The sequence below is a fragment of the Galeopterus variegatus genome, unplaced genomic scaffold, assembly GCF_000696425.1.
Source record: "Galeopterus variegatus unplaced genomic scaffold, G_variegatus-3.0.2 Scaffold10438, whole genome shotgun sequence".
NCBI classification, from domain to species: domain Eukaryota; kingdom Metazoa; phylum Chordata; class Mammalia; order Dermoptera; family Cynocephalidae; genus Galeopterus; species Galeopterus variegatus.
In genome coordinates this window covers 7,178-31,481 of record NW_007736549.1, presented here as the reverse complement: position 1 = coordinate 31,481, position 24,304 = coordinate 7,178, and the positions used below count along the sequence as shown (strand labels likewise).

At 39.2% G+C, this 24,304-nt stretch overlaps 1 long non-coding RNA gene and 1 pseudogene across 1 annotated transcript in view; one reads left to right on the top strand and one right to left on the bottom strand.

Annotated features, from left to right (window-relative positions):
- Positions 1 to 285: 285 nt before the first annotated feature.
- Positions 286 to 3,403, top strand: LOC103609998 (annotated as a pseudogene).
- Positions 3,404 to 5,713: 2,310 nt separating this feature from the next.
- The window catches only part of LOC103609997, a 21,599-nt gene continuing 3,008 nt past the window's right edge, over positions 5,714 to 24,304 (bottom strand). Inside the window, exons 2-3 of the long non-coding RNA XR_552180.1 lie at positions 15,664 to 15,791; positions 5,714 to 5,804 (exon numbers count right to left, since the gene is read on the bottom strand). This is a non-coding gene — a long non-coding RNA (uncharacterized LOC103609997). The remainder of the gene's footprint in view (positions 5,805 to 15,663; positions 15,792 to 24,304) is intronic.

Sequence of the window (24,304 nt, the reverse complement as noted above, 5' to 3'; positions counted from 1 at the left end):
TTTTTTTAAACCAGTTTCTGGATTTGTTTCCTTACATTCTTTTTTTTTAATATAAGTAAATATATTCCATATTACATTCTACGTTATTGTGATGGTTCATTTTATGTGTTAATTTGGCTGGACCACAGTGCCCATCAACTTGGTCGAACATTATTGTGGTATTTCTGTGAGAGTGTCTTGGATAAGATTTACATTTAAATCAGTGGACTTTGAATAAAGCAGTTTGCCCTTCATAGTGTGGGTGGGATTCATCCAATCAGCTGAAGGACTGGATAGAACAATAGAATGACCTCCCCTGAGCTAGAAGAAATTCTACCAGCAGAAGGCTTTCGGCTTTCGGGCTTTAACTGCAACATCAGCTCTTCCTGGGTCTCCAGCCTGGCAGCTTCCCCTACAGATTTTGAACTTGCCAACTTCCATAATTGTGTGAGTCAATTCCTTAAAATAAATCTCTTCCTCTATATGTACATCCTATTGGTTCTGTTTCTCTCGAGAATCCTGAATAATACATTGGTAGTTATTATTATGTATTATACATTATATATTACATGTTTAATACTACATGTTATATATGTGAATATCATATTCTTATCCCCCCCCCCATTTCTTAAATAAAGGTAGCATTCCGTGCACACTGTTCTGTACCTTATCATATCCTGGATATCTGTCCATAGCAGTGTGCAAAGATCTTCCATACTCCTGTCTACATCTACATACATTTCTTAAATAAAGGTAGCATTCCGTGCACACTGTTCTGTACCTTATCATAGCCTGGATATCTGTCCATAGCAGTGTGCAAAGATCTTCCATACTCCTGTCTACATCTACATACTAGTCCATTACGTGGACGCCCTAAAATCTGTTCACCAGTCTACTATTGATGAACATTTGATTTGTTTCCAATCTTTTATGTTACAGATGTTGCTGCAGTAAACTACCTTGTGCATCAGTCATTTTATGTTATTGTCAGTGAATCTTAATAGATACCTTGAAGTAGGGCTGCTGGGTCAAAACACAAATACATATGTCCATTCCTTAAGCAAATTAACACACCCCCTGGTACCCGGTATGCATCTATTGAAGAAGATGTCTTTTTCTCCATCCCTTTCAATAAGACCCACCAGATACAGTTTGTTTTCAGCTGACAAGGCCAGCAATACACCTTCATTGTCCTCCTTCAGGGGTATTTCAACTCTCCACTTCCCTGTCATAATTCAGTTCACAAGGATCTTGATTGCCTTTCCCTTCCAGATGATATCACACTGGTTCATCATATTGATGACATTAGGCTGATTGGACCTAGTGAGCAAGAAGTAGCAGATACTCTAGACTTACCGGGAAGATCTTTGGGTGTGGGATGGTGGGAAATAAATCTGATAAAAATTCAGGGGCCTTCTGCTTCGGTGAAATTTCTAGTGGTCCAGTGATATGGGGTATGTCAAGATATCCTTCTAAAGGGAGAGATAAGTTGTTTCATCTGGACCCCCCAAAACAAACAAAAAAAAACACAACACCTAGAGGGCCTCTTTGGATTTTGGAGGCAACATATTCTTCATTTGGGTATGTTACTCTGGCCAATTTCCCAAAAACCCGAAATGCTAGTAGTTTTCAGTGGGGCCCAGAACAAGAGAAGGCTCTGCAACAGGTCCAGGCTCCATGCAAGCTGCTCTGCCACTTGGGCCATATAAACCAGCAGATACAGTGGTACTTGAGGTGTCAGTGGTGAATACAGATGCTGTTTGGCAGGCTTCCATGGGTAAATTACAGGGAAAATTCCCAGGGTTTTGGAGCAAAGTCCTACTATCCTTTTCAGGAAACTACTCTCCTTTTGAGAGACAGCTCTTGCCTACTGGGCCTTAATAGAGGCTGAAAGCTTAACCATGAGCTACCAAGTTACCATACAACCTGAGCTGCCCATCGTGAACTGGGTGTTATCTGACCACCAAGCTGTAAAGCTGGATATGCAGAGCAGCACTCCATCACTGAATGGAAGTGGCATATGCGTGATCAGGCCCCGCAGGCACAAGTGAGTACATGAAGAAGTGATTGCCCATGGTTCCCACTCATGCTACACTGCCTTTTCTCTCCCGGCCTGAACCTATGGCCTCCTGTAAGTTCCCTATGATCATCTGACTGAGGAATAGTAAACTTGGGCCTGATTTACAGGTAGTTCTGTGCCATATGCAGGCACTACCCAAAAGTGGACAGCTACAGCACCAGCCCCTTCCTGATACATCCCTGAAGGACAGTGGTAAAGGAAAATCTTTCCAGTGGGCAGAGCTTCGATCAGTGCACCTAGTTGTTCACTTCACTTGGAAGGAGAAAAGGCCAGATGTGCCATTACGTACTGATTCGTGGACTGTGGCCAATGGCTTAGCTGGATGATCAAGAACCTAGAAAGAACATGACTAGAAAATTGGTGACAACAAAATTCGGGGAAGAGATATGTGGTAGACCTCTCCGGATGAGCAGAAAACATGATGATATTTGTGTCCTGTGTGAATGTTCAACTCAGCAGAGTTGAACAGAGGAGGGTTTGAATGATAAAGTGGATAGGCTGACACATTTTGTGGATACCTGTCAGCCTCTTTCCCCAGTCATCCCTGTCATCATCCAATGAGCTCATAAGCAAAGTGTCCATGGTTCCAGGGATAGAGGTTATACATGAGCTCAGCAGCATGGACTTCCACTCACCAAGGCCAACCTGGCTGTGGCTGATTGCTCAATCTGACAACAGCATAGACCAACATTGAGTTCCCAATATGGCACCATTCCCCAGAGTGATCAGCCAGCCACCTGATGGTAGGTTGATTACAATGGACCACTTTTGTCCATGAAAAGGACAACACTTTGCTTTCACTGGAATGGGCCTTGTTCTGGATATAGATTTGTCTTCTCTGCACACAAAGCGTCTGCCAAACCAACCACCTTTGGACTTGCAGAATGCCTTTTCCACCATCATGGTATTCCACACAGCATTACTTCTGATCAAGGAACTCACTTTACAGCAAAAGAAGTATGACAATGGACCCACAGTCATAGAATTCACTGGTCTTACCATGTTATCCATCATCCTGAAGCAGCTAATTTGATGGAACAGTAGAATAGCCTTTTGAAAACTCAGTAGCAGTGCCAGATAGGTGGCAATACCTTGCAGAGCTGGGGCAAGGATCACCAGAAGGCTGTGTATGCTCTGAATCAATGTACAAAATATGTTGCTGTTTCTTCCATAGCCAGGATTCGTGTGTCTAAGAATCAAGGGGTGGAAATGGAAGTGGTACCATTCACTATTACCCCTAGTGACTCACTAGCAAACTTTTTGCTTCCTGTTCCTGTGGCCTTATGTTCTACTAGCCTAGAGGTCTTAGTTCCAAAAGTAGGAATGTTCCACCAGGAGATATAACAATTATTCCATTGAATTGGAAGTTAAGACTGCCACCCAGCCACTTTGGGCTCCTCCTGCCTCTGAGTCAGCAGGCTAAGAGGAGAATAACAGTGCTGGCTGATTGGTTGATCCTGATTACCAAAGGGAAACTGGACTATGTCTGGAATACAGATGATCCCTTAGAGTTTCTCTTTGTATTACCATGCTCTGTGATTAAGGTCAATAGAAAACTACAACAACCCAATCCAGGCAGTACTAATAATGGCTAGATCCTTAAGGAATGAAGACTGGGGTCTCTCAACCAGGTAAACAACCATGACCAGCTGAGGTGCTTTCCAAAGGCAAAGGAAATTCAAAATGGGAGGTGGAAAAAGGTAGCTATAAATACCATCTATGCCCATGTGAGCAGTTACAGAAATGAAGACTATTATTATCACGAGTATTCCTTCTTATTTTTTGTGAGTGTTTGAATGTGTATATATATTAATATTAATATTTTATATTTAATTATATTGAATTTAATAAAATGTATTAAAATATATATCAAGCAAATATTGTTTTCCTCCCTCTCTTATCATGTAAAATAAGATACATTGACTTGTTATTTTAATATTTAAGTATAGTTCATTCTATGCCATAGTATTTAAGTTATAGGATATCAAGGAGAAAGTAAACATCACTCAAGGACTTTGCCTCCTATTCCGGGGAAGGAATTAGTGCATTTTCAGTTGTACATAGGATAACTGTGCCATGTTAGGCAGAATTATGACAATATTCTTGTCTTTACTTGGATAGTAAGTGTGGTTTAAGGAGATATGTATGAGTGCCAAGTTGACAAGGGGTGGACTTGTGATGGTAAATTTTATGTGTCAGCTTGACTGGGTCATGGGTTGCCCAGATATTTGGTTAAATATTATTCTTGGTGTGTCTGTGAGTGTTTCTGGATGAGATTGCCCTCCCCAATGTGGATGGGCCTCATCCAATTCTTTGAAGGCCTGAATAGAACAAAAAAACTGAGTAAGGGAGAATTTGCTATCCCTGCCTGACTGCCTTGGAGCTAGGACATCAGCTTTCTCCTGCCTTCTCTATTTTTAAAAGCTTTTATGTGTTGGGTATATTAACCCTCTCTCTTTGATATAAACTTATTATATTTTTCCCAGTTCATCTTCTTTTTTTTTTTTTTTTGGCCATACAATTTTTTTTATTTCTTCACCCTGAGTAATTATGTCACATAAATGTCACTGAGATGTTATTAAAAGAGAAAAGCAAACATTGGCATTATAATATTTATGGCACTCTGGGATGTGGTTCTATTTTCTACTCTTCCCATCCAATTTTTGTTTTGCTCTTTCAAATTAGCCTGTTGTTTATCCTACACCCCAAGTGCTTGGGGTCAAATTCACAAGACCAGTATTGTAAAATGAAGCTTCTTGTCCTCATTTTTCCCCTAGGGAAGACAGTGCCATTTTCTACAAGAACAAGGTAGTACAATCAACCTAGACACCAGTATCCTAACATTTTGGTTGTCAAAAGTAAAAGGGTAACATTTCTTTTTTGAAAAGGTTTAAAAATGTGCTACAAAGGAATGATTTCTTTAGGCCTCTGACCCTGAATGATAGTCAGGAATCAAGACCCTGGGGAAGACTGGCTCCTGCCAGGAGGACAGCACAGCAGCTGGCACCTCTAACAAGGGCTCCTTCTGATTCACAAAAAAAGCGCAGAGGTAATGTTTATTGCAGCTCTATTTACAATACCCAAGAGTTGGGACCAACTTAAATGTCCATCATAGGATGACTGGATAAGGAAAATGTGGTATATCTACACAATGGAATACTACTCTGCCTTTAAAAAGAATGAAATACTGCCATTGGCAGCAACATGGATGTACTTAAGAGAAAATCATGTTAAGTGAAATAAGCCAGGCACAGAAAGAGAAATACACATGTCCTCACTCATAAGTGGGAGCTAAAAAAAAAATGAATAAAGAAAGAAAGAAAGATACAACAATCACAATGATACATTGAACTTTCAAAAGGAGAGAACTGATCTGAGGTTACCAGAGGTGGTGAGGGGGGTGGGGAGGTAATGGAGGAATTAGTAAAGGACAACAAAAAATGATTACGTTGCTTGATGTTGAATATCCTACTTATCCTGATTTGAACATCACATATTGTACACAGGTACTGATATTCAACTCGGTACCACACAGATATGTACAATCAACTATGTTTCAATTTTTTAAAAAGTGAATTTAAAAAAGGGGGAGGGATGTAGGTAAAGGATGGAGTGGGGTGTTGGGGAACAAGCAACATACCTGCGTTGGCTCCTGAGGGCCAGAGCACACCTGGAACACTCCACCCCCAGGTGCCACATCATGAGGCATAAGTAGAGTGGGAAGCTCTGACACATTCTCCAACTGCTACAACAGGAAGTAGAAAATTAAAATCAGTAGAGAAACAGTGGCAGAAGTGTAAGAGCAGGACCCCTTAATTCACCAAGCAAGTGGATATGAATTGTAACTTCTCCTATTAACTGATGTTTTAAAATTCGTTTTCAGCAAGAACAAAACCTTGATTTTTCCACCAGGAAAAAAAAAAAAACCCTCTGAAAGTAAATACTCTCAGAGAGGTGATTCAGTGTCTTATTGATGAACAAAGTCATTAAGGATATCATTCTTTCCTAACAGCAAGTTTTGATTAGGGGTGGGGGTGTGGGGCAGGAGGACAGCTGGTGACTGAAGTGAAGGTGAAACAGGAAGGGAAGCTCTGAGGGATAAAGAAACTGGAAGAGCCTGGAGGCACCGAAAACCAACTCCTCAGCTTCAACGCTCTGCCTGGAGCAAGCCCTGGGTGTGTGATTTCTTAGCCTGCCAGAAAACATGAAAAAGAACTTTCCCTGAAAGCTTCATTAATTCCCCAAGCCAGTGATACACAGCCTTTAATAGAGGAAGAACGATTTCTCTTTTCCCTGAAATCTTAAGGGAAGACACCTCAAATGAACCTTAGAAATGGTAGGAGGACAAGAAACGGGAACGAGCAGAGGAAAGGCAGAAAGGGAGGGGGAAGAGCAAAGGGGAAAAAGGAAAGAGGGGAAAAAGGGAGGGCAAGCGTGGTACAAGTCACCAAGAGGTGGACACTGTAATTATGGGGAGAGGCTAATGAGTATCGCTAACTCTGAGATGCCCCTTAACAAAGCAGACTATGCTCCTTGGTTAATCATTATAGATGTGGAGTGCAGCTATGACATTCCAAGAACAGCAGCTGTACTCGACATTTGCCATTCTTTTTCTCTGCTACACAGCTGAACCCCCTTCTTATGTCTTGGGACTCCCCTGCCTTGTTAATCTTGGCAGAGGCTAAGCCACCTCTTGCTATAAAATCTGGAAATGCCTGTTACTTCGTTTTCCAGCCTCCTTTGTAGATATAGATGCTACCCAAACAAGTGTCTTGCAAACTTTAGAGTGCGTGGCATAGTACATTTGAGGGCTTGCCAAGCCTAGAGAGCCTGTTAAAATACCCTCAGAAATTCTGACTCAGGAAGATAGAATGGAGCCAACTGCATGATTTGCATTTCCAAGAAGCTCTCAACCAGTGCTGATGCTACTATTATTTGGACTACACTTTTGAATACACTGACAACCTCTCTCAATCTGACGAACCCACCTCAGGCTTTGAACTGGGTACTAATGATGCAAAGAAGTATAAATTGAAATGAAAAGAATTCTCTCTGGTGAGTGAGGGGTTTGCAGCAAGTCCAAGTTCCTGGAGCTGCAAGGGCAGTGGAGGTACCAGCTGTGTCCACCTTCCTGGGTCATCCATGTTGGCAGTGCAGCAGGCATATCAGGTGGTGCAAGGGGAGGGAGACGATAGGCAGAGGTGCCTTTGCCGAACTAGTCCTGTGGCATAGAACTCAAGTCAGCTTCTCCAGTCCCCCTAAGGATTCTGTGAGCCACCAAATCACTTCTCTGCTAAGATCTAGTAGACCCTGTTGTTTGGAAATAAGGGCTTCCACTGAAATAAAGAATATTAAAATAAGAACAAGACCTCTCATATCTGTTCCTTGCAGTCCCTGGCACATCTCCATGCACTCAGCAAATGCGAGTTGTGATGTTATTGTCATTTGCTATTATTATTATTATTACTTAGAAAATAAACAGATCTCAAAAATAATTCATCTTATGGGCCGAGCCCGTGGCGCACTCAGGAGAGTGCGGCGCTGGGAGCGCAGCGATGCTCCCGCCGCGGGTTCGGATCCTATATAGAAATGGCCAGTGTGCTCACTGGCTGAGCACGGTGAGGACGACACCGAGCCAAGGGTTGCGATCCCCTTACCGGTCACGAAAAAGACAAAAAAAATAAATAATTCATCTTATGTATTTCTTCAGTTACACAAATTCCTTCAAAGATATAAACATATGTATAAGAAAAAGATTAATTAAACTTTGCAGCTGCCTTGCAACTAATGTTTATCAACTCTCCTGTCAACACTTTCAGCCTTGCAAAGATGGTGAGAACAAGAAGGGAGAGGAAATTGGAGCAGAGGAATATCCTAATGAATATTTGTAAAAAATATATCCAACATATGGTCTTCAGCTGGTTTGGCAATTGTCTTATAAGAATATGTCCTGGCAGGTAACAATCATGGGAGTGATAGCCCATCATATTCACGGGTCCTGTCTACACTCAAGAGAAAGGGATTATACTGGGCAGGAATATCCCATAGGCAGCAAGAACCTTGAGGGCCATCTTAGAATCTGACTTCCTCTTCCTTAAATCTCATGCCTGAATACTAAAAATAAACAAAAAATGTATTTAATCCTACTGGATATATTTTAGTGACCTCTGGAGCCAGTTTGCCTGGGTTCTCATCACAGCTCCACCACTTATTAATTGTGGGACCTTGAACAAGTTACTTAAGTCAGTTTCTCTGTCCATAAAATGGAGAAAGTAGTAATTCCTACATCATAGGGCTGCTATAAGGACTTAGAAAACTGGAAAGATGACACAGTAAGGCAAGCCCTCTATAAAAGAATGAAGTAGACATTTATGTTCATGACCCTATTATAGATGAGGTGGAAGACATACAACAAATAATAACAGGTAGACAGTTTACTGGTTTAAAATATTTGTCACACCTACTGACCATGCATACTCATTCCAAATCAACTTTATGGGGGAAAAGATATAGAAAAAATAATGCAGGTGATGTGATATTTAACATTTTCCAAATACGAAAAGTACTCTAAATGCACATTTACTGTAAATTCATCTCCAAAGCCTCCTGCTAAATAATATGCAATGTAATAATATTTACTTCAATTTATTTTAGTCAAGTATACACAAATAGAATCAACAGAATGTTAGGGCTAGAAGGGACTTTTTTTTTAGATGGGACTTTCAAAATCATTTAATTTGTATCTGAGAAAACTGAAATAAGGTGCAAACTCATAGATCACTTGATACTTAGTGGCAGAGCCCAGATTAAAACCCAAATTTTCTGATTCCACTACCATGCTAATTCCAGTACCATGCTAATTCCATATGTCAATTAGCCTTTAACAAAATATAAAGTATATGTAAAAATCTCTGAGCATACATACTAAGAATTGTCATTTCTTCTTGGAGAATTGAACCCCTTATCATTATGTAATGATTATGTAATGCCCCTTTTTATCCCTGGTAATTTTTCTTGTCCTGAAGTCTGCCTTGTCTAAAATTAATATAGCTAGTCCAGCTCTCAATTGATTTGTGTTAGGATGTTATATCTTTCTCCATCCATTAACTTTTAGTCTATCTGTGTCTTTATATTCAAGATGAGTTTCTTGTAAACAACATATGATTGTGTCTTGTTTTTTTGATGCACTCTGACAGTCCCTGTCTTTTAATTTATGTATTTAGATTATTCACTTTTAAGGTGATTATTGATGTAGTTGGAGTGACATCTGCTATCTTTGTAACTGTTTTCTATTTATTGCCCTTGTTCTTGTTTCTTTGTCTTTCACTCTTTTTCTGCCTTCTCTGGTTGTACTTGAGCATTTTATATATTTTTTTCTCTCCTCTCTTAGTGTATCAATTATACTTCTTTTGAAAATATTTTTAGTGGTTGTTCTAAATTTTGCAATATACATTTACAACTAACCCAAATCAAATAACACTATACTTATAATATCCCCCCAGTTTCTCCCTCCTGTCCCTTACATTGCATTTTTTATTCCACTTATCCATAATCTATAATCACCCAATGTATTAATCATATTTTGAACAAATATTTTGCAATATTCATTACATCAATTAAGGATAAAAATATACATTATTTTATCTTAATTTATTACTTCTCTAAGACTCTTTCTATATGCAGATCTTAGTTTCTGACCCATAACATTTTCCTTCTTTCTGAAGTCTTTTTCTTTTTTTTTTTTTTTTTTTTTTTTTAACATTTCTTGCATGGCAAGTCTACCAGCAACAACTTTCCTCAACTTTTGTTTGTTTTAAAAACTCTTTATTTCTCTTTCACTTTTGAAGAATAATTATGCTGGATACAAAATTCTAGGTTGGTGATTTTTTCTTTCAACACTAAATATTTCACTCCACCATTTTCTTGCTTACATGTTATGTAATGAGAAGTCTGGTGTAATTCCTATCCTTGCTCCTCTGTGACTGTTAAGAGGGTGAGAAATCCTATTATGGTAATTGAAAGGTGGAGCCTTGAAGAGGTGATTAGATTGTAGGACCATGCCGTAGTGAATGGTGGTCACTAAACTACCACCCACTAAAAATGGTGGTCAGGGGCATGGCTCTGAGGGCTTGAAAAAGAGAGGAGTGTCTGTCTCTGCTCTCTCTGCTTCCACTATCTCATAATGTGAGATCCCTGTCACCACCACCAAGACCCTAACTAGAGGTGTTCCCTCGACTTTGGACTTCCCAGCCTCCAAAACTGTAAGCAATAAATTTTATTTTCTTTCTAAGTCACGCAGTTTCAGGTATTTTTTTATAAGCAACAGAAACAGACTAATCCAAATGTCTTGTTCATGTGTGTTTCCTCAGCATCTGGACTAAATAGTAAGTTACACAGACGTCTTTTAAATAAAACAAAAAAGTCAAATTTTATCATATTTTAGTGAGTTTTTTTTCCCAAAAAGATGTCTTTCAAATTTTACCATTCTTTAGGACAACAGATTTTTGCCAAGTCAGAACTGAGGTGACATCAAAAATACACTCAGCAAAAATTTTTACATAACTTTCATTTCCAATAACATAAAAATTCATTAAGAAACCTAAGAAAATACTTTAGAAGTACAAAAAAGAAAAATAATTAATAATCTCATAACTCAGGAAATAACTATTATTAAAATTTTGTTATATTTTCTTCTAGCATTTTTCATTCAGTTATATGGTTGAAATGATAATCTATATGCATTTTAGAAATTTGCATATTTTTAAATATATGATTATTTTGTAACCAGAGGGTTCCAAAAATAAATTTAAAAAAAATTTTTTTCAAGACAGTTTACTGGATTCATAGAAATATGGCATTTTTTTTAACTTTTCCCCTATGTTGGATATTTGTGCTCTTTCAAATTTTTTACTATTATAAATAAAATAAGGAGAAATATTTTTACATACAAACCTTAAAGAATACTTCTGATTATTGTCTTAGAATGGAACTGTTTTCTTAGAATTTGAATTACTGATAAAGAACATTTTTAAGGTTCTTAATTCAAATTATTAATTCAATTTCCAAGATGTTTGCCCCAATTTATACTCCTAGTAACAGCATAGAAATCTGTTTATTCCTCCACCTTCATCATGTAAAATACTATTGTGGTTGTTTTTAACCTGTGCTAATTTGTTAGGTGAAAATAGTAAATTTTTATTGTTTTAATTTTTATTTCATTGATGACTATTGAAGATGAATAATATCCATTTCTATTAACCATTTGTACTTCTTATTCTGTATATTTTTCATTCATTTCCTCCACTCTAATTTTAACTGGGTCTTGATGGGGTTTTTTGATGTGTAGGTGCTCTTCACAAATTAAGGGTATTAATCTTCTTTCATATCATAACAAAATATTTTTCTCAATATACCATTTACTTTTCCATTTTGTTTAAGATATTTTGACAACATAAATGGAGAAAAAGCCATAATTTATCACTAATTTGGGGAGAGGTCACAAATTCCTTGAGAATCTGATAATTTCTCACTTGCAAACAAATGTAAAGGGTTTATGAATCTTTTGAATTCCATTACTATTTCATCTGGGTCCTAACCAGCTCACAACCTCACATGGTCATACAAATTCACTGCAAGTTCTTACCAATTTTGATGTATAAAAAGAATGTATGGGGCTGGCCAGTTAGCTGGTTAGAAAGTGGTGCTGATAAATGGTGCTAATCCAGGTTTTGATCACTGTACCAGCCAGCCACCAAAAAATAAGTTTTAAAAAATAAAAAAAAATGTAGAGTTAAGGTGTGTCATTGTGTTTGGGAGAGGCAGAATACAATGGTACAAAGAAACTGTTTCATGGTCAGAAAACCTGAGATCTAATCCTAAATCCATCACTAGCTAACTGAGCTGGTAAAAACAACTTAATTTTTATCTCCAGATCTTCATCTGTAAAGTGTTCACATGTATGTGTTTTCACTCATGTACGTGTGGGGGGAGGGGAATGTGGAGAATCAACATTCTCCGAGGTCCTTTCCATTTCTAAAATGTACACATATTATATACCAAAGTGATGCTCTGTTATACAGCACTTTTATTTTGAAGTCATTCAAAACCATCCTGGAGAAAAGACACTAAACTCCGAACACCACAGCTGTGACTATTCAGCACTCCTTAGTTACAAGTAGTTATACTATCATTTAATGATGTCATTAAAAATGCATTGTCACCATAGTAACTGCAACATTGTAAGATACCAAATCTTTCCCTGAAATGTTCACGCTGAGCAGATTGCATTGTCTTATGTAATGGTTGCTTCACCGTTTTTTTAAACAGACACATAGCTTTTACTTCTCCCCCAATTTATTTGTAATCAAAAAACACCATCAAGAATCTGATTTTTTTTTTTAACTTTCTGATACTTGAGAATACACATTACCAGTTGTCAACAGAGCCACTCTCTTGTTACTAGGAAACAAAAATGTTCCCACTCTTCACAAAATTCTAGTGTAGTTCTCCTTCCACCACCTTTTCATCCCTTTTTCCCTTTTCTGACATTTTTCCTCCCTATCGGCCCTCTGCCCTTTGGCTGCTTTTTACTCCCCCCTCATGACCTTCTGACACTTACACATCCAATGTCCTATTTCTTCCTAGCTTGTTACTAAGAACCAAAACGTTAGTTGGTATAGACTTCAGAAATAAACTCATAGGATTATTTGCATTTTAAGCAGTGAATCGTGAAGTCTACAAATCTTTCAAGACTTGAGGAAGTAAAGCTTTAATAGTCATCAGACAGGTAATATGATCAACATTTTGGAACAGAATAGCCCAGTCTCAAGCCTCCTCAACTGACTCTAGACAAGCTACCTTCTATTCCTTCTACTTTTTTTTTCAGGTTTTTAAAATAACCTTTGTTAGCATACCTAGGGATACAAAGTGGAGTGGGAGAAAGGCAGGTGGAGAGGGAGGTCAGGGATAATTGGCTGGGGGACACAAGACATAATCGCAATTTGTGGTAACGGGCATACTGCCAGTATGGATCTGGCCATCACATCTTGGGCACAAATGGTGATAGTCAACTTTGTACCCCGTGAATATTCATAACCAATAAAAATAAATAAATAAAAACTAAAAAAATAAAACCATTCCCCCCCAAAAAAATAAAATAACTTTTGTTTTTTTAAAAGCTAAAGTGTGCATTATAGGAAACTGAAAAACACAAGAAGCATAGAAAAAAGTCATCCACAATCACAAGCACAGACTACAGAGCTCCTAGTGGTAGATACTGTCATTCCCAGAAGACAGACCTTCCTAAAAACTAGCAAAAGGACTTTGATAAAGGGATTGTTTTTACTACCTCTATTTTTAACATGCTTTGGGCATTAGGACTTGTTTATCCTTTAGTCCACAGTAATATTAACTAAAATGCACATATCCACAATGGTTAGACAATCTGAACTAATCTAAGTCACAGGCCCAGAGCCCTTCTCTCTGCACACTTCCTCCTGCCCTCACTCACCACCACCCCGTGCACAGTCAGCACACACTCTAAGACAGCAAGTTTAACAATTCCATTCCCAAAATGCAGCAACTCCTATGAAATAACAAAAAATACTTAAAGGTCATTATCTTAGCCCTCTACTTTTAACATATGTTGTGCACTTTTGAACATCTAGAAAGACTGCATGTTTCACACACGTAAGTTTTCCATTGTGCATACAATAGCATTGAATAAACTGCACTCATGTAACAAAGGCTATAGTTTGAAAGTGTCTTCTAAATAAAATCATTCTGGCCTAGAATTCTCCCCCTCCCCCCTCCCCACCCACTTCTATCAACCCAGCAGACAAGAATAAGGATCTGTAATGCTTAGAGGGGATTTGGACAATTTCACTTCCATAAGTGGTTTTAAGAACTGCCTTTCCTATGAACTTTAACACAAAGTGAACTCATTGTACTAGTTTACCAACTCTACTTTTGTTGTACACTGGCAACCTCTTTAACATCTACAAAGACTAGCTGTTATAAACTAGGATTCATTCGTCCTATATATACACTATGTACACAGCCAAGTAAAACAAAATGCACAGACATAAGGGACAATGGTCAATGTTGCCTCTCTATGAACACATTGTTACCCTTTTGCACTTTCTTCTTTTCCTTCCTTTCCAAACCAGCACAAATGTAATAATGTGTACAGCTCAGAGAAGTGGTTTGATCTTTCCATTTCTAAAAGGCAGTATTTCATATGAATTTTAACAAAAGAGTATCTTCAGAATAAGTTATTTACTATCTTTACTTTTAACATACTTTGTGAACTTCTAAACATCTAGAAAGACTAGACGTTTCAAATACAGACTTAAGTTTGTCCACTATATGCACAGTAGTGTTGAATAAACTACACAGATGTAACAATGGTTCTATCTGAAAGTGTCCTCAAAATAGGAACATTCTGGACTAGAATCCTTCATTTCTTCCAACTTCTTCTGCCTTTCACCAACCAGTGGATATAAGCACTCGTGTCATTTACATGGGATGTTATGATTTCACTTCCAAAAGTCCTTTTCAGAAGACAGCCTTTCTATGAATTTTAACACAAAGTGTACAAATTATGTGAGCTTACTAACTCCACTTTTGTCATACATTGGCAACCTCTTTAATATCTGGAGACTAGATATTACAGAATTAGGACTCGTTTGTTCAGAATATACACAACATATACAGTACGGCAAAGTTAAATGAAATGCATGTAACATATAGGAGAATGGATAAGCTGAACATTTCTAGTGTGCACTAGCAAAACACCTTTTACAGTCTCTTCCTTCTCAGCTCCCTCAACCCAATGAACAAGTACAGAGTATACTGTTCACAGAGGTGGTTTAACAATTCCATTTCCAAACACAATATTTCCTATCAGTTTTTAAAAGATATTTACAAAAAGTATCATTCTACTACTTCAACTTTTAAACACATCGAGCAATTCTAGATATCTAGAAAGACTAGATATTTCATATAAGAACTTGTCCACTATGTGTGCCACACTGGTACACACATACCAATGGTTATAATCTGAGGTATCTTCTAAATATGACCATTCTAGCCTTAGACCACTCTGTTCTCACTCCCTCCATTCTCTCTGCCTTCCGTGGACAAGTACAGGCACGTGTAATGCTTAGAGATGGTTGAACAATTTCATAACCAAAAAATCATTTACAGAGGACAAGCTTTTCTATGAATTTCAACACAAAGTATACGAAATATGCTAATTTACTAATTTCTTTGTCATACACTAGCAACCTCTTTAACATCTAGAGACGAGATGTTGCAAAATTAGGACTCCTTTGTCCATTATATACACTACACACACAGCAAAACAAAAAGCACAAAACATACAGAAAAATAGTATCTGAAAATTTTCATGGAAAAATAGAATTAAAAGATAATACAAAACTTTCTATGAACTTTTGACGTTCTCTCATATTATCTTTTGCAATTCCTTCCCTCCCACTTCCTCCAAACCATTAGACAAGTATAGACAGTGCTTACAGAGTGGTATAACAATTCCATTCCCAAAAGACAATCTTCTCTACCAATTTTAGCAAAGAGATACTTACAAAGCTTCTGCTTTTGAGGTTCCTCTGTTCTCCATTAAAGTGTTTGCTGAACACCTCCTAGATGCTTTTCTGGGCACAGGGGCTACACCAGCCAATGAGATAGACAAGTACATATCACATATTTCTGTCTAGTTAAAGGGGAGACAGAAGAAAAAGGTGAATAAAAAGTTGAGTTCTTCTAAGTGATCAACCAGCCCTGAAGGAATCTAAAAGAGCTTTCCAAGTAGAGGGACCCACTGGTACCAAGTCCTGAGATAGTAAAGAATTCTACATGGTTTTGGAATGGTAGAAGGCTAGTGTGTCTGGAACACAGTGAATGAAGTGGAAATTGGTTCAGGATGAGGTCAGAGAGAAAAGTCTGGACCAGTTCCCATAAGATCCTGAAGGCAAAAATGAAGAGTCTGCCTTTTATTCTCAGTCTAATGGGAAGTTATTGGAGGACTTCAAGCAGGGGAGTAAAATAACCTGATTTACATTTTGGGGGGGGGGTGTTTGGGGTTGGGTTTTTTTTTTTTTTTTTTTTTTTTTGGTGGCTAGCCAGTACAGGGATCCAAACCCATGACCTTGGTGTTACAAGGCTGCACTCTAACCAAGTGAGTTAACAGGCCAGCCCCTGATTTGCTTTTTAAAAAGATTACCCCTGGGCCGAGCCCGTGGTGCACTTGGGAGAGTGCGGCGCTGGGAGCGCAGCAGCGCTCCCACCGCAGGTTCGGATCCTATATAGGGATGGCCGACCGGTGCGCTCACTGGCTGAGCGCGGTGCGGCCGGTCTCAAAAAGGACAAAAAAAAAAAAAAAAGATTACCCCTGGCTGCTTTATGGTGAACGAACTGTAACGAGAGACTAGGGGAAAAGAGAGACAAGTTTGAAGAAACTGCAATAGTCAGCTTTAGTAGTGGCTATAATCACAGCGAGAGCAACGGCATGGATGTTGGAAGCTTCTTTTCAATTAAAATGAAAAGCCTTTGACTAGGATGTTAGAAAGTTTTATTTGCTTTCATATCTCCCCAAAATGCCATCATGGCCGCTCTTATCTAGACCAGATTCTGATGAACAAGTGAAAAGAACACAATCATATCTCTTCTATTCCAGGACTTCTGCATCCAGCTCTGGCTTAGTCCAGTATTTAAGGGAAGCAAAAATGACAAAGTCTCTCAGAACTTTTAACAAATCATAGAAAAAGCAGTAAATAGGGCATACAAAACAGAACAGAGAGAGAGCCAGCGCAGAAGCCCAGCATTCCTACCTTTCACCATGTAGCTCCTTTCACTAGCCCATAATTCCACTGATTCCAGATACATTCCTTTACATCTCTAAGTACTCCTTCCAAAGTATTTATTTATCTGTTCAGCAGCCATCCAAAAAGAATACAACACAAAGTGAGGGAAATAATTTGTGGCTAATTAACAGAGGCTTGCCAGTATTTTTGTTTGTTTGTTTGTGCATCAATAGTTCTTTTTTGTTGGTGGTACAAAGTTGACTGCACATATCTGTGGGGCACAGAGTTAAACACCAATACTCATGTGCAATATGTGATGCTTACAGAATAATTATTATGTTCAATAATATACACTATCATTGCTATTCATGGCCCTTTACTCATTCCTCCTTCCCCTCTCTCTTCCCACTTCTAGTAACCTCAGTTGTCCTTTTGAAAGTTTGATGTATTATTGTGACTGTTGTATCCTTCTTTCTTTTATTTATATGTTTATTATTTTAGCTCCCACTTATGAGTGGAACATATGGTATTTCTCTTTCTGTGCCTGGCTTATTTCACTTAATATGATTTTCTCTAAGTTCATCCATGTTGCTGCAAATGCCAGTATCTTTTTTTACAAAACTGAATCTATTCCTCATTTGTATCTACATTATGTGCTACTTTTATGTGGAATCACAGGACAACAGATTGTTACAGGTCCAAAGAAATCTTAGAGTTTATTTTAGCCAACTCCCTGATTGTACAAATCAGTAAAAGTGATTTTCCCAAGATCACAATGCGTATTAGTATCAGATGCTAAACAATAACATTGGTACCTTTCCTCACAAGATTGGATTTAATTCATTTGCCTTTCCCCTTACCCTCCTTGTGTCTTCAATTTGCTCCTTTATTGGCTTGTACTCCGCGAGCCATCGCTGTAACCACTCCCTTCTTTATGTGCTCAATTATCTTGACCTGCCCTAACTCTATCATACTCTAAGTCCCAATCATGATTAAATCCTATTTTCTACCTACTCCACACCTGGACCCAAGCATCTGAATATGGCTTGAGAAAAGCACACAGTTAACAGTTCTCAGTTAAGTGTAAAAAAAAAAAAAAAAAAAAAAAAAAAACCTCAAGAGGCTTCTGATATTTCCCTGTAATCCTACTGCATTACTCTCTCATTCTTCAAATGACTTTCTTCAGCCTCAAACTCCATGACTCCTATCACCTTCTCACCATCACAAAGAAAATTAAAGCAAAGGGCTGGACTGAGGCTCACTTGGGAGAGCCTGGTACTGACAACACCAAGTCAAGGGTTAAGATCCCCTTACCGGTCATTTTTAAAAAAAAAAAAGAAAGAAAATTAAAGCAATCAAGTACCCCCCACCAAATCTGCCCTCCCATCTTTAAGCGGCCCCATTTTGGCTGCCTTTCCTCCTATTATAGGGGAAGAACTCCCCAGACTCCTAGCTCCTTCCTTTCTTGACTAGATTCCACCACCTCCTCTTTCCTATTACAGAACATTGCTCCTGCAATTGCCCCTCTCCGCCCTGTGTCATCCACTTTCCCTTCCTACTGCATATAAATAGAAGGGAAATTTTGTTCATGTTTCAGCAATTTAGGCTGGGTTCAGTGGGAAGTTCCCCTTATGTTCTCTCTCGAGGTCACTCTTGTGGCTGTAGTCACCTGGCAGTTTAACAAACCTCACTCACGTGCCTTGGGGCTAGCCAGAGTTGTTGGCTGAGATGTCTTGGCTCTCTTCCACATGTCCTTTATGACAGAATGACTCCAATTTTTATTATGTGGAGGAGCACTCAAAGTGGAAATGAACAGAAACTGCCAGGTCTCTTAAGGCCTTGCTGAGAAGTCATACATCACTCCTACCGCATTCTACTGGTCAAAGCAAGTTACAAGGCCAGCCCAGATTAAAAGGCAGACTCCACCTCCTGATGGCAGAGGCTGTGAAGAATTTATGGTCAAATCTGATCCAGCACAGTCAGGGTAATTGAGGAAATATCAATGCCTCATTTGCTGAAAGCACAAAAAAGAAGCCTCCTCAAACACTACCGCCACATTCTCAAGTGTTCTTGTTAAACTTTCAGAGAGAGAATGCACTGCCCCAGGCTGGAGCTATATTAGTCATCTTCCTCCAGAATTCCCCCTGGAAATAATTTAAGAGAATAGTTCTTTCTTCCTTTCTAGTCTCCTGCCGTCTCAGACACACCTCCATTTCAACAGCAGAGAGGTTGCCAAGAACAGTTGTGGGGATTGGCAAAAGGTGGGAGTAAGGAGGAATTGCTAAATATGGTGTGTGCATTTATTTTGAGCAAAATCACAAGTCTTTTCAAACATTTCACTCAATTAGGGCCGGCCTGGTGGCGCACTGGATAGTGCGCCGCTTGGGAAGCGCGGCGGCGCTCCCGCCCGAGGGTTCGGATCCCACGTACAGACCGGTTCCCGCTCACTGGCTGGGCGAGGCGCGGGAGCAACACCGAGGGTTGCAATCCCGTTGCCGGTCCCCGGTCCGGTGCGGGGGCGACACTGAGGGTTGCGATCCGTTGCCGGACACGGAAAAAGACAAAAGACAAAAAAAAAAAAAACATTTCACTCAATTAAATCATAAAATATGTGAAAGTGATAGAATTTTAAAAGGTTCTCAATGAAATCCCTGCACAGTTAATCTCATCTTGGTGTCTGCTCCTTGGAGGACCTGGACTAACACACCAACTCGTAAATAGCAGAAATTAGGGAGTGATTATTTGCTTAACAAAATAATTCTATTAAATAATGAATTCTCTTGGAGTATTTTTCCCACTTTTAATTTGAAATTTTTATACTTCAGAAAAGTACTCAGAATAATATAAAACTCTTAGGTACCCAACATCTGTAATGGACTAAACTTAGCACATTTTATGTGATTTGACTTAGACGAAATTTTTCAGGAAGATGCCTAGCAACTACGGCAAGTTATGATTGGATTGGCACTCTGTCTCTGAGAAATACACTGTTCTGTTCATCTCCCCAAATTCATAGGCTCTAGGACAACTCCAGAAAATCAGTTATCTGATTTCTCAGTGTTTTGAATAATAAAAATGCTAGAGGATTACAATAAACAATCTTACAATCTATACTGTTCATTCATTTTTTTATTTGGGGGCCATTCATTTATGAACTTCCTTTAAAGATCTCTGTAAAGTTACATAGAGGTTCAGCAGCATATTTACTCATTACCTATGCATCAGATGGGAAAATGTAAGTCTCAGTATTCCCATTCATCATGTCTTGTATTGATTCACCGAGTCAGGTACCACAGATGTTGCTTATAACCATGATTTCTAAGAACAATTAAGGTAGGAAAGTTTTAAAGACCTAGATTTCAACATAAAATTTAAAAACCTTCAAAAGAAAACATATCTAGTAGCAACGCGTCAGTTGTAAATCTCTAACTTTTTTTTTCTGTAAGTAACAATTCCATTTGGGGGTTTGGGGACTCTTCTTTTCAAAAAGAAATGTGTTTCACTACATGTACATATGAGGCATAGTTTTCACTTCTAGCTTTGTATCATTAATAGAAATATTTGTTTACTTCTCTCCTTTGAGTTCTTTTACTTTTTTTTCCCCCTTCACTCACTCCCTCGTATATACAACTCATTTCTGGAAAACACCAGGACATCCAGGTATAGTCATTACACAGCCATGTTGACCACATAACACCAAAAATCCAGAAATCAAAATTGAATTTGCGGGCTGGCCAGTTAGCTCACGGGGTTAGAGTGTGGTGCTGATAACACCAAGGTCGAGGGTTTGGATCCCTGTACCAGCAGCTGCCCCCCACTAAAAAATTTAATTTGCATCTGTTTGGCATAACAACATAGGTAAGTATAAATTTTTAACTCCACTTAGTCCATTTTTTTCTAAAATTTGATGAAGGCACAGCTGTAGACAACTTTCCTTGAATATAATCTCCTACCTGCGTCCTTAATAGGACAATCCTGTAGTGCAAAAAGAAATGATTACAAGTTGAAGAACACGGATTTTTATTCATGAACATATTCATCATAAGCCTGAGTTGATCCAAACACAGCTCTGCTTCCAATTCTTCTGTCCCGTCTAAAGGCTAAACTTTCTGCTTCCTAATGGAAAATCCTAACCCATCACTCTACTAAATTTCCTTCAGCTATGACTTCAGGATGGGATCTCTGTGAGAAACACCCAGGAGATGACCAAAACTAAAGACAGGGGCAGGAATCTATGATGGTGCTGCTCTTTCTGCCAGAATCTTTCCTACAATGAGTGTTCAGGAATACCCTTAAAGGTTATCAATCTCCCCCTGAAGGCCATCTTCTAGTGCTAGTGCTACTGCACTTAAGCACAATATTTTTGGGGTGCTAACATAAGGAAAAAAAGGTAATCTACATTTTTTTTTTGTTAAGGCTACCAACTGGAATCTCCCTTTTTATACTACTGCTTCTTATTAATTAAAAAGATAAAGTGGCAATAAAAGGTAAACTGGAATATGTATTAAAAAAATTAAATAGTAAAAGAATTACTAAGGGCCAAATAATGCACCTTAGAAGAGAGTGAAGTTGTAGATATTAAGATGACTAGCAGATTTCCCAAAGCACAGAAGGGAATGAAGCTGAATGTCTTCCTTAAGAAAGTCTTCCAAGGGCTTCAGATGCAAGCAGAGACGCATGTCAGAAGCATGGGCTGAGAGGCCTTCAACTCTCTCCATCTGGTTTGTGCTTCACACACAGCCAGGCCTTACCGGTCCTCCAGCTGGTCGTCAGAGCAGGCTCCACATGCTTGTGCAGCGATGCTACTGAGTTAACTAACACGTCTGCCCTCCTCACCAGAGTGGGAGCGTGCGACTCAGGCTGGGCCAACCACAGTACCCAGCCTCAGTGACTGGTCTGAGGAAGTGCGCATGTGGCCTAAGCCAGGATCCCATTCTCACCTGAAATTTTCTATCTGAATCCAGGATAGAAGATTCTCCTTCCTCTTGAATTGTTATGCTGTAAGGATCTAAGCCCAGAGTGCCCTGATAGGCGAGAAAAGCTCAGGGAAGTAGGAGAAAACGAAGCAGACAGTTAGAAGGAATCAAAACTGAGAGATGCAGAGAGCTCCTTGATTATCTTGGTCGCGTCGTCCTTCACATAGCTCTCCCCTATCTACCCTTTTCATGGTTGGTTACATGAGCCAGTTAGTTCCCCATTTTTGTTAAAGTTTGTGCAAGTCAGCTTTCTGAAACTTAGAACCAAGAAGACCTGACTAATGTTTTCCACTTTTTACACATAGATAAAGCCACAGCCTTAAACAAGTTTCGGTATGCAAGGATTGAGTTTGGATGCAGGGCTGAAAGAAGCTGAACATAAAAGCTGTACATAAAAGGAATTAGGGACAGAGAAGGAAGGGAACAAAGGAAATGATGTGAAGAGAAAGGGAGAGAATCCCATGCACATACTGGGAAACTGAAGCCACATTATCCTATAAGGCTTTTTGAGGATGGAGAAGCCAAATATTCAATTTTATAAGTGAGTTGCTGTCTGAAGATGTAATATTATTAGGGCAACCACATAATTTATGACCCAAACCTGGACCCTTTGAAAGTAAGAGGACATGTTATTCATAACATCATAATAAACCAGGATTGTCCCAGGCAAACCAGTCCTAGGGTCCCCCCAAGCATCAACTTCTTGTCATTATCTTCAGATTCAGCAAAACTGGCCACACCCAGATGACTTGTGTGAGTTTTCAGAAAGAAACTTAAGAAAAAAGAAGCTGCTTCAGGTTCTGAATGCTGAGTACTAGCAGGAACAACTTTCCCTGCCCTTGCACTGCACCAGCGGGGAGAGGACTGAGAGCTGGTCGTGGTGACCAGGAGAGAGACTGAGTGGGACATGCAGCTCTCCCTGCACTGGGTTTGGAATCAGCCAACTGCTTGAACCTTGGCTAGCAGATTAGTTATACCATGTTCCAACCCTATTTCTCTTCATTCATTAGATGGGAGGACATATTAAATGTATTCTTACCTAGAAAACTAAAAATTTTAATTTTAATTTTTAAAAATGTACCAGGTGTCTCTTTCCTATGGTATCTCTAGCTAGCTTCTATGGCTTCTACTTCCACTTATCTAAAAGGGAGGAACAAACGTTACCTAGAAAACTAAAAATTTTAATTTTAATTTTTAAAAATGTACCAGGTGTCTCTTTCCTGTGGTATCTCTAGCTAGCTTCTATGGCTTCTACTTCCACTTATCTAAAAGGGAGGAACAAACTTTTGTTATGTTGCCAGTCCCAGCTCTGCCCAGGTGTCCACGCAGAGTTTCTAGTGTATTAGAATACACCTACTGTGCCTTACCTCACATTCTCTCACAAGAACTTTTTTACTCCCACCACTGTGTAATAACCAACTTCACACAATAGAATCAGACAGCCCAGGGGAGCTATATAATTCCGAGGGACAAGCGCAAAATGAAAATGCAAAGCCCCTTGTTCTAAAATTATTAACACTTTCAAGACAATGACACAAGTGCATTAAACCAAACATGGGGCCTTGTGTGGTTGCACAGGTGGCATGTCCATGGTGAGGATCCTGCTGGCAGTTCATCTTCCTACCCCAGGGCTTCTCTAACTCTGTGGCATTCCTACATGTGCAATCTGGAAGCCTGAGCAAATTACAACCCAATGGGCAATGCTGGAGCAATGGAGGATGGGAGCCAGTGGATAAATGCCACCCTCCTCTGTCGCTCAAGTGGACAATTCAGAGGTACATTCCACATGATGACTCAGAGAGTCCAGTAGGATCAAGCTTTAGCTGTCCACAATGGCAAATGAATCAGCTTTCCCTCTCTCCCTTACCTGGACACAAGCTCCTGTCTCAGAGTCTGCTCTCAGGCTTAAACAAAGGCATAGTTTTGATAAACCAGCTTGCATAGACCTATCTCGTCAAAGTTCTCCCACTTGCCTTCTGAGTTTCAAGAGTCAGGGACCAGAAAAGAGAAGTGAGGATCAAATCTAACCATAGTCCAGAAGAAGAAAACAAAAAGAGAACTTTACATTCATTCCACCCTTCCATCTTCTCAGCTCACCCCACTTCCCATCCTCCCACCCTTATCTGCCTCAACATCATACACTCATATTTTCTTTAAAACCTTTCTGGCCACTCCTTAATACAAGTTTCTAGAAATTCCATTTATTGAAGTCATGTTTTTTCTGACATTCATTTGGCCTTGATCCTCTAATAATCTCACTAGAAGAGAAAACATGACCATAATTCAGGCTCTGAATGGGGTAGGAGGGCAAAATTTATGATTTTTTTTTTCCTTTTTGTCTTTTTTCGTGACCGGAAATGGATCGCAACCCTCAGTGTCACGCCCGCACCGGACCGGGACCGGCCACGGGATCGCAACCCTCAGTGTTGCTCCCGCCCCTCGCTCAG